This window comes from Salminus brasiliensis, chromosome 3 (assembly GCF_030463535.1).
Source record: "Salminus brasiliensis chromosome 3, fSalBra1.hap2, whole genome shotgun sequence".
NCBI classification, from domain to species: Eukaryota; Metazoa; Chordata; class Actinopteri; order Characiformes; family Bryconidae; genus Salminus; species Salminus brasiliensis.
In genome coordinates this window covers 40127851-40145308 of record NC_132880.1, presented here as the reverse complement: position 1 = coordinate 40145308, position 17458 = coordinate 40127851, and positions in this window count along the sequence as shown.

Sequence of the window (17458 nt, the reverse complement as noted above, 5' to 3'; positions counted from 1 at the left end):
CTTTCTCCTGCTTGTAAAGAAATATGTTGTTTTCCTCCTGTTGCATTAAATCTCTCACACCTTCAGTTCTCCTTGTTTTTCCTCCTCTCTCTGCTTGATTGCAAAAGTGTGTCAGCAATTTAGTGCAAATGCATTGTTAGGCTCTCCTACACGACCAGAATCATTTCCGTTAACGATTTTAGTGTCACTCATTTAAGCCTGCAGGTGCCTAATGCTGTAAAATGAGCTTTGTGTTTTGGCGAGCACTCATGAGATTAGCGCTACCATCTAAATGTTGTTGGTGTTTTCTCCCAGTGTTCATGTTGGTTTTATCCAGGTTCCCACCTCCCCAAAAACACACATGGTGGGTGAACTTGCTATGCTAAATTGCCCTTGGGTAAGAGTATGTCAGCAAATTGTGAGGGGGTGGTACCCTGCAGTTGACCCAGTCCAGGGGGTATTCCTGCCTTGCACCCAATTATTCCAGACCCACCACAACCCAGACCAGGGTGAAGCAGATAATATGATGGGTGGATGTACACACTAAGTGGAATTGGTAAATAACAATTCATTAAATAAAAAAAAATAATTAATTAAACAATTAAAATGAAATAATAATTTTGGGAGGAGGAAATCCAGCAGCAGTTGCAGCAACAGTTTACTAACTCAATACATTTGAGAGGTGGAGCTTTTAAGGAAGCACTAAAGGATGCTCCACTTATCAGCAGGGGGTCAGGCCTTCTAGCTCCTGTAGACCAGTCCGAAGTTCCTCCCACATAATCGTATGCTGATGACATGGTTTGAAGGAAGTAAAAAAATATATATTTTCAGAGGTTTAATTTCATTGTAATGTCAAGGGTGCTTAAAAAAGAGTCTATCCTGCTTTTGTTGAAGTAACTGCCTTAACTGTTCAGGAAAGGCTTACTACTAGATTTCAGAACATCGCTGTGAGATTTGATTGCATTTTGCGTTAGTCAGCATAAGTCAGGACATTGGATGATCATCACCTCAATTCATCACCAATGCAGTCCAAAACTATTGTATGGAGCACCATCATTCCAGAGAACACAGCCCCACTGCTCCACAGTTCAATGCCCCTCTAGCCCACGCCTGGCATTAGGCATGGTGCCCAAAGGTTCATGTTTATCTGCTCCAGAGAGTCCTATTCTATAAGCAATACTACTCTACAGGGACCTGGTATTGAACCCACAAACCTGTCATCAATAGCCCATGGCTCAATCGCTGAGCCACCCGCCTCTGGTATCCGCAAACATTCGGACACATGGTATAACAATCATTTTATACGTGTACCTGCAAAACAATAGGATATATTTGATTAAAACACTTATTCCAAACTGTATAGTAACCTTAATAAAGGATATACATATACACACAGAAATGCATATTCTTTACTACTCTAGTACAAACGGCAGCAGTGAAATCTTACATGTTAGAAGCTGTGGCCTCAGTGGACACAATTACCAGTGGATGGCATCTTCCCATCACAGCAGAATATGGTAGAACATTGATCTACTCTCATACTCAAGATTGCTGAATTTGGCCTCGGGGTGATCTTCGTAATACCTTTGCCAGGTGCTGCAATTAATAATTTATGAAACTTTGTAAAAAATCCATATCTGAATCCACATTTCTGATATAGTTATATTGATCTAATGAATGCACGACCTTTGTTTTAATTGAAATAGACAGTAAACATCCAGTGTAGCTTATACACTATATGTACAAATGTTTGTGGACACCCCTTCTAATGAATGCATCCAGCCACTTTACATTGGACCCATTGCTAACACAAATGTGCAAATGTACACACACAAACAGCTAGTCCAGTCCCTGTAGAGAAGTACTGCCAATAAAAAAAGGACTTTCTGGAGCAGATAAACGTGAACTTATTGGCACCATGCCTAATGCCAGGCATGGGCTAGAGGGGCGTTGAGCTGTGAAGCAATGGAACTGTGTTCTCTAAAATGAAGGTGCTTAATCCATTTAGCATATTTATTTATTTATTTAAAGGAAATCTTTGGATTAGTCAGGATCTAGAATGCATACGAACAGCCTTCATGTTGATAAGATACTGAGAGATAATTATATGTTGGAATGAGGGGAAATGCTGAAAGTTTTACAGTAGAGCTGCTTCTGCTGTCCCACCAAGAGTAGACAGAGATCAGGATGACTAGATAAAGCCAGGAATTCAAGTAGATCTTTAAAAATATCCTTTCTAAAATAGGCCTGCACCCCATGCACTTCACCAGAGCAGATGCTTTGTTCTCAGCTGCTAGCTCAGACATAAGCTACGTCAGAAGCTTCAACACCATCTGTTTTGCCACCTGTGTGCCTGGTTCTGTACCTGATAATAATTTCTGCTCAAGCGTCAAACTTCGTCACAAGGTGAGAAAAAAAATAACGAGTGAAGTAAAAAAAAAGGGAGTTCCTTAACAAAACCTGTTTCCCATCTCATCAGTGCTAGGAGAGAGATGATTCACCTCTGAGAACACTCTGCAGGATATTCACTCTAAAGGTGACCAAATGCATTGCAGTGTTTCTAAAGTGAGCACTGTGCTGTCAGTCTGTCATCAGATTTAAAACTCCTCTGAACAATGATGATCATTATAAAATAATGCTACTAATATTAATAATTGGCAGAAAAATAGTCAGCCTGGATTAGTTCACCCAGCTTAAAAACTTTGAGGCCACTGTGAAGCCCAGCTAACGCTGCCCGCCATCAGCAGCCAGAACCCAAATAAGCAGAATTGGCCTTGCTCTCTCTGGGTGGGAAGATGGCTCGCTCTCTCTCCACGTCACTTAAGTGTGCTGCTGGCTGGCACAAGTTGGCCCATATATCAGAGCTAGGTACTGGGCGCTTTTCTCAGAGAACATTGGCTGCCTGGTGACATTGCAAACTGCGAAATCTACAATTGGGGAGAAAACTGTGCAAAAACTTTAAGTTAAAAACTTTAAAAACTTTAAAAAATTAAGTTAAGCTTTGTTAAACAAATAAAAAAAGTTGAATTTAAAATACTAAATATCGTGTGTTAGAACAATTGAAATAATAATCATTATTATTATTATTATTATTATAATTTTGATTAATTATAAATCTATTTTGACTATTATAAATCTATATAGCATAATCCTCCACTCAGCAGTACAGAATATATATATATATATATATATATATATATATATATATATATATATATACTTCTTAAGAAGCATTGACATGAAGAAAATGAGTGAATTAACTTTTTGAGTAAAATGATAGTTTGGCTAGTAAATAGTTCAAATTAGTTTGTACCCTCTTAGAAAAAAATAAATAATACCCACATGTTTAATGTGAAAATGGAAAGCTCAGGGGAAGACCTTTGTAAACAAGCTAAATCAACAGTACCAGTATATCAGGATGGAAGCTTTACACTAAGGAACACTGCAGGGGCCTGAAAGGCTGTTAATGGTGTGAACACGTGTAATGGCAGTTGAGATGTCCTGGTGAGCACTCTGGGTTTAGTTTCTGATTAATCTCACCAGCAATTTTTCATTCTTTGTTCTTGCCTCTTGTGTCTCCCCCCTGCATCATTTCTCAGGGAACAACACCACTGTTCATGAGGCCAGCTCACACAGAAATCAGCACACTGGACTGTGCATCGATTAAGCAGACAGTGTCTAATCCTACTGAAATGAATTAGAGAAGAGGGTAATTATGTAGAGATTCATGGTGGAAATGGGTTTTATAGGGGATGCAAGTTAAACCCAAGGTAAAGCATGTCACAATTTTGACTACTACAAATGATCACTACATTTTTAATGTATTTTAGTTATCCTCAAACATCCAACATTTTGGACACAGGTTTAAACTGGTATTCAAACTGATTAAGTTTCTTTCTATAATCTATTTATCTATACTTATTGGCAGTGTATTGATTAACAATGTATTCATACAGTAATTAGCTCACTTTATTTAGATTACATAAAGGTGTTCATATTTTTGTCATTGAGCTGTGCATGTGGTCTTACACATATGGCAGTTTTAAACACTTAAGGCCCAACACCTCAAGTCTGCGGATTTCAACCCATCTGTGCCAGTGAACACACACACACTGGTGAATTGATGAAGTGAACTGTTCATCTATACTTTACAGATTCTGTGGACCACAGAAGTGTTGGTTGTCAGTCCTTGAAGCGAAGTGTTCTTTTATCTTTATAGATTTGTCCTGTCTAGACTTCTTTTTTATTGAGCAAACAAGCTGAATAGGCATTTTTTGCCCAAGGACTAACTGTGCTACTGTGTAAAAGATCATTTCAACTCATGGTCTGCTTCTCTAAATGTTATGCTGCAAGTAAATACAGGCTCTTGATGAATGTTAACTGTCTGGAGTAGTAGGCTATATGTCAGAGAGTAAGAGAGATTATCTTGGTTCTCTTGGCCCATGTGATGCCACAAGAACTGTCATTCTGATCATTCTAAGAAGAATTGCTGGAATAAACAGTGAAATGTTGGCTGTAGGTTGCCAGTTTACACCTGTGTAAGACCAAATCCCAAGTGCTGAGCCATTACAGCAAGTGAAGGCCACACTGATGAACACAGCCTTAGAGTAGACACGATTCCTTCCTTGTTCATCTTCTTTATTGTCATTCTGATATACTGAGAGTGTAACGAGTGACCCTGGTTATCTAGAACTAGTTACCTCTTATTGCTCCTGAGAGATGGAAGGTTAAGTGGGTCTCAAGGCCTACCAGAACTTAGCAGCAGGTGTGTGGCAAAACCTACTGCATCCTAATGGAATACTGAATAACCTAATACATGCTGTATACTGTCAAAAATAAAGAAGCTACAAAGGTTCTTTGAGGGATTCTGTAGAAGAACATCTACTGGTTTAATCAGGGACTAATTTTGTGTGAGTGTGAGGAGCATTTAAGAGTCTAAAGAACCTACACTTCATGTGAGGGTTCCTTACCAATTTTAATGTTCTTCACAGTCAATGCAAAGAGAAGCTCAAGTGGTTTGTCCTTGGATTCCCTCAAGGAACCTCTTGTTGCACCTGTATTACAGGCTTTCACTGCTGCACTGTATATACATTGAAGTGGTGATGCACTGAATTCATGTTTTATTTTCTATGCAGAAATGCAGGATATTACATTTACAGGGGAAGTTAATCTGGAAGTCAATGCAATACATCCAGCTGTTCTGCTGGAACAGATGGTTGTGACCCAACATACTGAATTGCCCAATGGCCTTGAGGAAACGTAACATCTGTGATGTGATAGCACAGATATCACGGCAACTTGCTTTTTCACTGATGCCTTTTTGTACTGTATCTTATTGCTGTGAACTGCTGCTGTGAATAAAACACTCCTGACCTGCCTGATGGGTGACATCTTACCTTGGTTGCTGAATTTATACAGTACAACTCCATGTGTTTTAAATGAAACATTAATGAGAATCATATTTAATGTAAAATATAGATAAAGCACTACATCATGCTTGGCATATATGCTCCCAGAACACATTTTTTTAGATAAGGTGACATTTAGGTGCTTCTCAGATTCACGTTCAGCCCCATGAGCATCCAACTCATATGGCAGCCTGTCATTTTATCTGATCTACCAGTGGCAAAGGGAAAACTTTAGAGAGATACAGTGAGTGCTTGAGTGCAATTGCCTACTTTAGCCTGTTATATCCTCTGGGAAAGCCGGTCTCCAAACCGCAGCCCTAAAATGGCACTGGAATGCAGGGATTGTGCTGAATGGTAGGTTATGTCCTACACTACAGTTATATTAAATACAGTTAGGAAGTAATGCTAACAAAATGTGACTGCGCACAGTGAGCTTGCTCTGGACTAGAAGTCACTAATAGGCGCACCACAGTCTAGGTCTGGACCCAGATGCTGGCCAGTTTATTTTTTACTAGCCCAGAAAACTCACAGACCAATCACGTGTTATAAATGTCAAACACATGATGCTACTCAGCCATTCAGATTTGTGTATTATGATGTGTGCTGCGACTCGAGTTAAGTCAAGTCAAGTCAAATTTATTTGTATAGCTTTTTGCAACTGTTGTCGTCACAAAGCAGCTTTACATAATCAGTAATTAGTAAAAGACAGAAAAAAAAGAAATAACGTAAGACATGAAGGATCCAAGACCCCCAGTGAGCAAGCCAACAGCAACAGTGGCAAACAACTCCCTCAGAGCTGGAGGAAGAAACCAAGACTCACAAGGGGGACCCATCCTCCTCTGGTTAGAACTATTTATTTATAACATTATTGATAAAAGTTACCAAACCATCAATACTGTTGAACTGTTCTGATCATAATCATAATGTAATAATCATGGTGTAGTATAACTTAATATAGTCATGGCAGTGATGGTCAGAGTAATGATAGTTAATATTGGTGATATTAATAATGGCAGATAGTGAGTGACACAAACAGCAAAGAGATGAGAGACAGCAGATAAAGAAGAAAGCGAGTCAAAGAGAGAGACGTGGACCAAGCTTTTAATCCAGAATGGACAGACCTTGTACATGTATTGTCTCATATGTTCTGTAACTGTGGTGATTATTAAGAGCGGTAAGGTCAAGCATTACTAGAAGACAAGACAGACTACGAGACATTGTTTAATTTTAAAATTGTACTTAAATGTACTTTAAGTACATTAAGAAAACTGTGTAAATGTTGAAATGTAATTGTAGTAATTTGATTTTGACATCAGATTGTTGAGAACATAAAATGTTGGTGTAACTTCTAGGCTACTTCAGTGTCATAATGCAAGTTAGACTTTGTAGTAGACCTTGGCATAAGGATTTTTTTCCCAGCTGAACCTTATTAAATGTTAATTCAATGCCTCTGCTCTAAACTATACTCATCTATGAAGAAATTAAATCATTGTAGCTATACTGGACATACTTTGGTCCAGAATGTTAATGGTGTGCTGTGTTTTAGGTGAGCACAGCGGGCAGCATGGAAACAAAGGCACGGACAAGGTCACTGGTTTCCATGGTAAGTATGGAACGACATCTTACTGTAAGTGAAATGATGAAAAATGGTATAACAATCAATAAAGAAAGGCACCTGGAGGGCAATCAGTCTCGGAGGAGGAGAAGGTATACAACTAATAGTTTACCTTAGATATGTGGATGTGGAATGTAGCTGTGGAACGGTTTTTTGCTTTTTTGAGTTTAGTATATTGTCAGGTATTTGTATATTGGTGATGAAGAACAGGTTAATGCTTCATTTGACTTCATTCATCTTAGTTGATTTTTTGACTCGTCCATTTGCCTCAAACAAACTGCAGCCTGTACTATTTCTCTACACCGGGTGCCTCTCCCAACACCAGTTATTAAGCTGTGACATTTGAGGGAAATGTGCTGGAGAGGGTGCTTGGCTTCCGTTAATGGTGCCCTTTACAACATGTTCCTATTCAGGTACTTATTTTCACTTTATTAATCAGTCTGATTATCAGCTTGATTAAGCTTTCTGTGTCACAGATGAATGTAGCATACACAACACCCAGGGGGTATGAATAAATGGCAATTTTCCAAGGTAGTATGAAGTGCCTGTAAATTGTGACTCAGTCGATGTTGTTCTTCTCAAGGCTTTTTTTTTTTTTAAACCAGACTCAAAGTTCAGTGATGTGAGACGTATGAGGTTATCAATGCCTCCAGAAACAAGAGCAGATGGCATGAAGAGGCTTTGCTCATGGTTCATGCATGACAGCCTGACTGCTGCCATCAATCATAGAGATCAGAAAGCCACTGTCTTTAGTACACATCTCTCACACAGTTTGGAAGGTTCATAATTGTTGTTTTTAGAAGGTAAATGGGTCAGATTTGATGTGCAAGTTGCAGAAATGCATTCTCAATGTTAATGCAGTATCAGACTGCATAGGTACATTAGCATACTTCATTTAACTCACCTTCATAGGCCTTAGTTACTCATTCTTGCTCCAAGCCATACATTATTACCCCCCCCCCACACACACACACACACACACACACACACACCTTTTTTGAAATCGTCTTGACAAACTAAGGTGAGTTTCTCTTAATGAATTACTGGTTATTTCTAAACCAGAACTTAACAAATGAGCTCAAAGAATGTCCTTGTAGACCCAAAACCTGAAATACTGATTTAACTCAGTCGAAAACACAGTATGTCTTTATTAGGGGGTCCTGAGGGTTATTTGGGAGTAAGCGTTTTACCACCGATCCGATCCGTGTTTCTTAATGCTGAGTATCAGCCCATTCCGATCTGAACAGTTTAGATTAAATGAGCTGCTGCAATCTGTCCAGTAAAATCTCTTTATTTTTAGTAGCAGTTTCTATAGTGAGACATTATGGATTAATTTGTTTAGTTTAGTAGTTTAGTGTCTCCTGAAAGGACTGTTTTATATTGTGTTTAATATCTTATAATCCAGTCTGACTCTCCTCCCTGACCAATCAGCTCCCAGCTCCTTTATAGCACTGCAGTCAAGTCACTGTGTGTGACCTGAGAAACGTCTACATGTGTTAAAAGCAATACTGCTATACCGATTCTAAAATCTGATTGGCTGAGAGATGCTTTCATCATATACACATTCGGTGATCAGAAGTGGTCAAAAGTATTTAGACAACTGACTATTATGTCCACATTGTTAAGTGTTTTAAAACTGTGGACATTATTATGGAACAGCAGAAAGGAGCAGCCTTCACTCTTCTGGGAAGGCTTTTGGAATATGAAAGCTGTGGGAATTTGGCATTCGGCTACATGAGCATTAGTGTGGTCATGCACAGATGCTGGACAGGTAGCTTTTTCCAGGCAACTGCAAAATAGATTCATTTGTCAAAGTGCTGGCAAGTGAAGCCTGCTACATCTCTCCAGAGACCATTTTTCTAAGCTGCAGAGTTCAATTGCAGCATGCAATGATGTGTCTAGACCAATTCTTTTAAATGGTGGAGAAAATGGTCTTCATAACATTCAACAAAAGGTTATTTGCAGTATTTAACTATGCATAAATCAGAGCGTAAAGAGCTTTAAACACCAAGCTGTTTTACTAAGCACTGTAGTTTGGATGTGATATTTTGATAGTTTGAAGGTAAATAGATGTGGAAAATCAAAAAGGGCAGATCAACAAACAGGCTTAAGCTCATTTCACACCAGATGCAGTAAACACACCGCAGCTGAAGTGCCACCAGCAATATGCTCCTATATTAATCAATGAAGCCTGTTACACTGGCCGCATGCATCGTGCGGCACTACAGCGATCAAGTGCAAAGACCTGCATTGGGTGTATTTCTGAAGCATATTATATGTAGCATCCAAGCAGCTTCTAGGCAGATACAGTATATACAGTATGTACAATGTAGGCTAATAAACATCTCAACAAACAGCTACTTTGGAGCCGAAAGGCCTCATTTTCTTTAAATTATTCATTATTTCTAAATTCCATAAAACATGCTGGTTGCAGCGAGGTCTGTTAACAGCTATGCTTGAAGTCCACCTAATGTTAATTCAAGCAATACACACACAATAAAGTCGTTTGTATCTTGTATTCCAGTCACATGACCCCACTTTCACCTTGTGACGCGTGTGTGGCACCTGATGTAAAAAAAAACAGTTCTGCCTCATCTCTTCCAATGTGAAATGGACTTTCGCTGCGCTAAAAGGGGCACCTGCAGGCCTAGGTAAGTTAGGTGAGTTAGTTGTATTTCTGTGTTTTTGTAACTAATGGATTTTTTTCAGGACACTGACCACAGAAAGGCCTGATTGTATTATGACCCCTTGTGTGATTATTGCTTTAATGCTAAAGTTCTATGTGCACAAGTGTTCCTGCCTCAGACCCTGTGTGACAGCCATGTCTGGACACGCAAAAACCCTGCTCAGGCTTCTGAAGTGAGTCCTAGAGTCTGTTTGCATCTGGCATTAACCTGCATTTTTGGTTCAGAGTTTGTGTAAACACCCCCAGAATGCATTGGGCCTGTATCTGGATCTACCTTGACCTGGTTCTGTTTACACTTATAAAATGTATCCCCAATGTGACCAAATGAGATCTCATTTTCCTTTCTCGTGTAAAACATGTAAACACCAACATGTACATTATTAACATTTTACTTCCTGTAAACAACGGTCCAGTTCCCATATGACCAGTTTAGAAGAACACTGGGAGTTGTATAACATAGAAACAATAGGTGGTCCTCTCAATCCTCAGCTCAGTCAGAAAACCTACCCAAAATATCTGAATTTATTTAGTCTACTCTTACAAGTCTGTAAAGACCCAGTCTGCATCCGGATACTTTACTGAAACATCCTTTCCAAAAATTTGGGAAATCAAGGAAAGGACGTTTGGACGCGGATCACATGAGTAAACAGCATTTCATGAACAGGGTGAAGTTTGGTGTGGAGTGTTTCCTAACAATTAAAAAATGTGACCTACACATAAAACGTTCATGCCTCCTGTTAATATCTGTACCTGTTTAGGATGTATTATAACAGTGAAGAAATCTGGACTTGTTGGAAAGGTGGCATCCTATGGCAAACTGTATTCTTGATTAATGCTGTTAGCAATGAGTTCACACATCTTCTGATTAATGACACACTACATGACCCACTTTTTGCTGAGCAGTAATCAAACAATTTATCTCACAATTCTGTTAAAGAGTGTATCCACCCTTAATACCAGCGGGTGTCCCGCCCTCTCAGCACATTTGTAAAATGCAGGTTAGGGGCCAATAGCAAGGGTTCCGAGTCGGGGCTTAATGAGGAGGCGGCAGAGAAGAGGATAGCAGGGTAGGCTTTTCTGCTTTGTACTATCGCCACAATAAACAATAGGAGCATCAACATTTATAAGTCAAGCTACAAATAGGTACAAATACTATTTCATCATCAGTTGAGGTGGAGTTATGGGCACAGCATATGTTTAATATGTTCATCAACCACTTGGGGGTGCACTAGCCAGGTTTAGAAAAGCTAAAGTGTAATTTATTGCAATAAAACTGCCTTTGTTGGACAAATGACTAACCCAACCTAAATGCTAAACCTGTGGATTGACCTTTAGAACCACTTAGAACCTAGAGTCGGTTGGGAGAGTTAGTTTAGTAATAGCTTTAAGAATGAAAACATTTGAAAAGCTTTTTAACAAAATGAAAATTAACATTAAATTTAATAGAAAAGCCATTTGTCTCTCAGAAAAACCTGATCTTGCATAGAAACGTCAAAGTAGGTTGATCCAGTCCAAAAATATGACCCATTTGATCTTTTTTTCACCTGTCCACTGGTTGTGCTGATAAGTAAAACACATGCAAACACTCACACAACCTGTTTGTAATGTACTCGACAAAGAATTGAACAGCACTGGGAGATGATCCTGCTGTTTATGAATTTTTGAAGCTTCTAAAAAAGACATTAATGGACCGACATCAGTGAAGATACGGTGAGGATTCCTCATTTCACTATTGTTAAGGTTAGGTTTAGAATAAAGGTTAAGATAATGTTTAGGTGTAGATTAAGGTGATCACATTATATTTGACTTTTGTCATTTTGCTTGGTTACAGTAACGTTGGGTTTGACGTGTCAACTCTCAGTTGTGATTCATTTCTCGAATGTGTGTCGACTCTATGAGGAGTCGCCTGTATTCTTTTCTTCACCATCATAACAGTGGGTCATTTTACAAGACGTAAATTCAGATTAAAAAATGAGCAGGGGGTTTGTCTTCTGCTGTAAAGTGACCATTTTGGAGATACTGTTTTGTTTTTGGTATTTAGCACCAGTAATTGGCAAATGTCATGCTGGGTGTACTTGTCTCATTTACTGTTAAAGAGATTATAATCTGGGCAAAATGCCAACCCGACTGTCCTGGCTAAAGCTGAAAACACTGCCACGGGATATATTAATGTTTTCTCCCAGCCACCAAAATGAAAGGCCACTAAAATCGTCTTCAAGTAATTGGATCCACAAATAGCACCTAATACAGACTGGATGACAGTTAACTGCTAAAGGCCATCATACTGGTAATTACAATCTTCTGCAGAGGAACAGGAGCAGAGAATACATTATCATCAACGTATCATTATTGTCTTGGATAGAGTTGTTATGATTAGTATGGGTGGGTAGTCACATATGCACATGTATATTAGCATGCCTTATGAATAATTAAAATGTGTTTCAACTGTTATTGTTAATGTCTGTTATTAGCATGTTGGGAGTGTGTTTCTCACAATCTTGATTAACCTAATTAGGGCTATGAGGTCTGTAGAGTGTGTGGATATGTGTATGTAAATGCATTACACAGATGTGCAGCACTAGGAGAGCATATATAACCGATTTGGAATATGTTAGTGTCTTTTATTAATTTAGTCTAATGAGACGCTGTCACCCCTACACCCCCCAGCCCCGGCTGTATCTTGCTGAAGGCAATAGAATTGAAAGCAGAGGGCTACTTCCCTTATTTTGATTGCTGTTAGCAGAGGATGTTAATGAGGATACATGTGTTGTCCCGAGATAAATAATTAGAGTCTCTGGTGGGACCAGCCAGCCTCAGTGCATCTATAACTGAGAGAGACGGAAGCAGGTGTGCCATCAGACAGATAGGCCAAGGCTGCTGGGCTTTTCAGAGGACTTCAGGAAAGTAGCTTGTTTACTGATGCTAAATATGGTGGGTTTATATCAGTATTGTACTTTACAGTAGTGCTATGCTAATTAGAAACAACTTTGATCAGCTTGCCAAGCCCAGGAATCGAACCCACAACCCTGTTATCGATAGCCCGCTGCTCTAACCGCTGAACCACCACTGCAGTGAAACATAAAGGACACAGAGGGGCACAGATACATGGTCTCACACAGGAAGCTACTTCATACTTCCATGTAGAGGAAGGGGATGAGGGTTCACTGGAGCATGTGCTGTGACTTTTTAGCGTTATGATAGCCAGGCTAAAATGAACCATATTTGGTAGGTATTAATCACTGCAAACTGGGAACATCAGACAAGACCTGCCATTTTGGAGATGCTCTGACCCAGTTGTCTAGTTTCAAATTGGCTCTGGTCAAAGTTCCTCAGATTCCTACTGACTCTCTAATTGTTGTACCTCAGCAGATTTTGAGATTCCTCAAACCAGACTACACTTTTCCAATCTTCAACTGGCCTGTTTAAAAAGTGGAACAGGACACAGCCCATTCCCCTGACCTTTCCTTATATATTCTGAGATGACTTTCTGCTGACCACAATTGTAAAGATTGGTTATCTGAGTTACTGTAGCCTTTCTGTGAACTCTAACCAGTCTGGCCATACTTTTATGACCTCTCTCATCAACAAGACCTTTCCATTAGCAGAACAGTCGCTTACTGGATGTTCTTTCTTTTTTACTCCATTCTGGGGAAGCTCTAGAGACTATTGTGATGAAAATACCAGTAAATCAGAGGTTCTAGAAATACTCAAATCAGCCCGTCTGGCCCCAGCAATCATGCTATGCTTAAAATCACTGAGACTACATTTCTTCTCCTTTCCGGTTGATGTGAACATTATTACCTAAAGCTGCAGGCCCACGTGTATCTGCATGATTTTATGCATTGTACTGCTCAGACGTGATTGACTGATTAGATAATTGCAATGGATTTTTATGTAACACAGCTATTTAGAACAGATATATAACCCCTTTAACCTTTTAAACACTGTACGCAGGCCCACACTTTAGTTCTAATAATTATATTACTGTTATAATTTAAGGACTCTACAGTAGCTCCCTGTGGGACTCGGTTTTCTGCATTTGGGTCAATAAAGGTTAAGGTGCCTTCACCTGCCAGAACATCATGTACTGCAGTGATTTGTTTACTAGGATGCTATGACACAAGTGTCTCAAAACAAAAGGAGAGGGCCTGTAGATCCCTCCAGATGAGAGCAACAACAAAAGCACAGATGCAGGGAGCAAGACGAGGCTGAAGAAGATGAAATGCAAGAAGAAGAAAAAAAACAGCATGCATGAGGAGCAGGACTGCAGACTGCAGGAGATGCAGATATAATTAGAGCATGATTAAATGAAAAGTAAAGGAGTCTTTGCTGATGTCTTTGTATAAGACAGAGGGGGTTTTGTGTGTACTCTCGCATGCTGACAGGTGAGAACCCGACAATGGAAGGAATGGGAGAATAACACACACACACACACACACAAACAAGGTGAGGAGCTCCAGGAACCTAGAGAAAAGAAAGGGACAGATCACACACAGACATGCTAGTAATGTCAAATCTCAATGAAATGAAGGTGTGGGATTAAAGCTATTAAAAACTGATTCACATAATAAGGAAAAGATGGAAAGGAGAGTGTGATCAACGAGGGGTGACAGGTCTACGGAGAGATAGTGATGAGTTGATGAAGGGATAAATGATGAAAAATTGAAGGGATACTTGGCAGTATGCCATGTCCATCGGCCTCTACACACACACACAGTCTCTCTCTCTCTCTCTCTCACACACACACACACACACAGCTCATTGGCATTAGATCTCTGGTGTTTCATTGTTGCTGTAATGTCAGCTGCTGGTTATGAGAAAATAACACATTCTGAGGATGACACACAGGCACACAGGAGGGGAAGAAAGACATCAAGAGCCATGTTCAAAAACAAAAATGCCCCTTTGCCACTCCCTGTTCATGGAAGATGAGTTACCCAGAGGATTCACAAATGCTGACCCAATAAGTGTTTAATAGGCCCTAAACGGATTTGGGCCCATTTTTTAAATAAAAGTGTTTATAGATAAAGGATCCTGAAGGGTTCTTGGCTTGGATATGCAGGTCTTGATTGTATGTAAATTGTATATAGGAGTTTTTTAAGCTTTGAAAGGTTCTTCAAACTCACAAATCTTTCTTACAATCAGTTCTTTAAAGAGCAATCACTACGCAAGAATCTTTAGGAGAAATTTACAAACCACATATGGAAACATTATTCTACTGTGGGCTGTTTTGGTGACATAAACCAGCCAGTAAAAGCTGGTTATCGTTTTATTTACATTTACATTTATGGCATTTAGCAGACGCTCTTATCCAGAGCGACTTACAAAATTCTTTGCCATTTACCCAAGAAAAATCTCAGCTAGTTTGAATAGACTAATAGTTCAAAGATACCTCTAAGCTTAGACATTACTAAGCACAAGTCAATAAGGTGACCATAGTACTCTGCTACATAGTACTTATTTCCATGAGTCCAGTGGGTGGTAAATAAGCTAAAGTCACATACTATTTATACACCAGGCAAAAACTGAATGAATGCATTCTTCAGCACCTTTAAAGACAGCAGTCATGTTCATGTAACCCGTTTTAGTCATTTGCAACTCAGACTCTGCTGCAAAACAAAAGTGCCATACAGTTGTCTGCTTTTCTGGCTGTGCTCAGGTTCTGCTGCCATACGTTAGGGTAGATTGGTTTCTCTGAATATTCATGAACAAAGTTTACTTGTGCTGTGTTTTCTCTTAAACAATTTTCAGCTGTAAAAATAAAAGCTGTACAAAAATATACTATACTACCACTATAGTTTACACATTACCCCTCCTGGGAATTGTAATAGATCTAAAATAAATCAGCTTTAGTAGAACTTTCCCTCTGGCTTGCTCTCAAACTTAATCCCTTAAAAAGTGTTAAATGGGATATTGTGGATAAAACCTATTGAACTGTTGTAAAATGCATGACATATGGCCATATTTAACAAATTTAACACAATATAAATGATGTGATTACATATAACTGCCCAACAAGTAACTTTACAAGCCCCTCAGTCTTCATCAAACCCACAGACATCAAACCGCTTCACAAACGGCATCTTTTGCTTCAGCCTATTAAAACAAACACATATAATATGAATAATCCACAAGAGAAAACAGCGAATGGGAAAATTGCAGTATTGATCAGTGCTGTTGCTGTATGGCGTGCAATGGATCAAAAGTAAAGAACAAAAGACTCCTTCATTAAATGAATTTAGATGATCTATGAGCCAAACAGGTTCACAACAAATTCTACCAAAAAAACCCTCAAAGCCAAAACACACAGTTTTACAGTCAGGAGGAAGAGATATAAAGGCATTTCTGCTGAACAAGCCTGAAGAATGTGCTCACTGTGCTATCAAACTCACTGCTGCAACCTGTGTAATCACTACTCATGAAAGCAGATGGGAATTTCAGGTGATTGTATGGTGTTTGAGTTAATGCAGAATGAAGAGTGTGGAGTTGTAATGCCCTGAGCACACAACACATTCTTCACAAAGGATAAACTCCTTGCTGAGAGCTGATCACTGTTTCTAATGACCCACTGATATTTCCTTTATGTAATTCAGGAAAGGTCCCTTACTGATAGCCTGTCTAAGCCACGCTTGACCCTGGTCAAAAAGCTGATTTGAATGAACATTCACATCAAAACTGTTCAAAAATTAACCAGCAGGTTAATATTTTATTCTAGTCATCTAGTCTGCCTGGTAGCTCTGCTGAATATTAATATAACTACTGAGAGCTGTTGGATAGGTTCATTGCTGACACTGTCACTGTTTGTAACATGATCCCTTTTTACGTTCTGCAGATTGGTGGTACAGTATTACAGGAAGCCAATTAGCAGATAAATCTCAATCCTCTCCCATTCGTTCATGTAATTCTGGAACATCTTCATTCATTTAGGCTGTTCTAGAACATTCTTCACATTCACACAGTTCTAGAATCTTCTCCCCATTCAGAGTTCTAGAATCTTCTCCCTATTCACACAGTTCTAGAATCTTCTCCCCATTCACACAGTTTTAGAATCTTCTCCCCATTCACACAGTTCTAGAATCTTCTCCCTATTCACACAGTTCTAGAATCTTCTCCCCATTCACACAGTTTTAGAATCTTCTCCCCATTCCTACAATTCTAGAATCTTCTCCCCATTCCTACAATTCTAGAATCTTCTCCCCATTCACACAGTTTTAGAATCTTCTCCTCATTCCTACAATTCTAGAATCTTCTCCCCTTTTCACACAGTTTTAGAATCTTCTCCTCATTCCTACAATTCTAGAATCTTCTCCCCATTCACACAGTTCTAGAATCTTCTCCCCATTCCTACAATTCTAGAATCTTCTCCCCATTCCTACAATTCTAGAATCTTCTCCCCATTCACAGTTCTAGAATCTTCTCCCCATTCACACAGTTCTAGAATCTTCTCCCCATTCACACAATTCTAGAATATTTTCCCCATTCACACAGTTCTAGAATCTTCTCCCCATTCACACAGTTCTAGAATGTCCCCTCGCTCTTTCATTCATTCCCACAGTGGCAGGTCACTCTAGAACTGTGTGAATGAACATTTTATTTGGTTTTGGAACATTTTCATTATTTCTAGAATACAAATCCATTGGTGTGAATGGGGAGAACATTCTAGAACTCTTTCATTTAGTTCTGGAACTTCTTTGTTCTTTTACACAGTTCCAGAACAATCTCCCCATTCATAGAGGTCTAGAATATTCTTCCCATTCACACAGTTCTAGA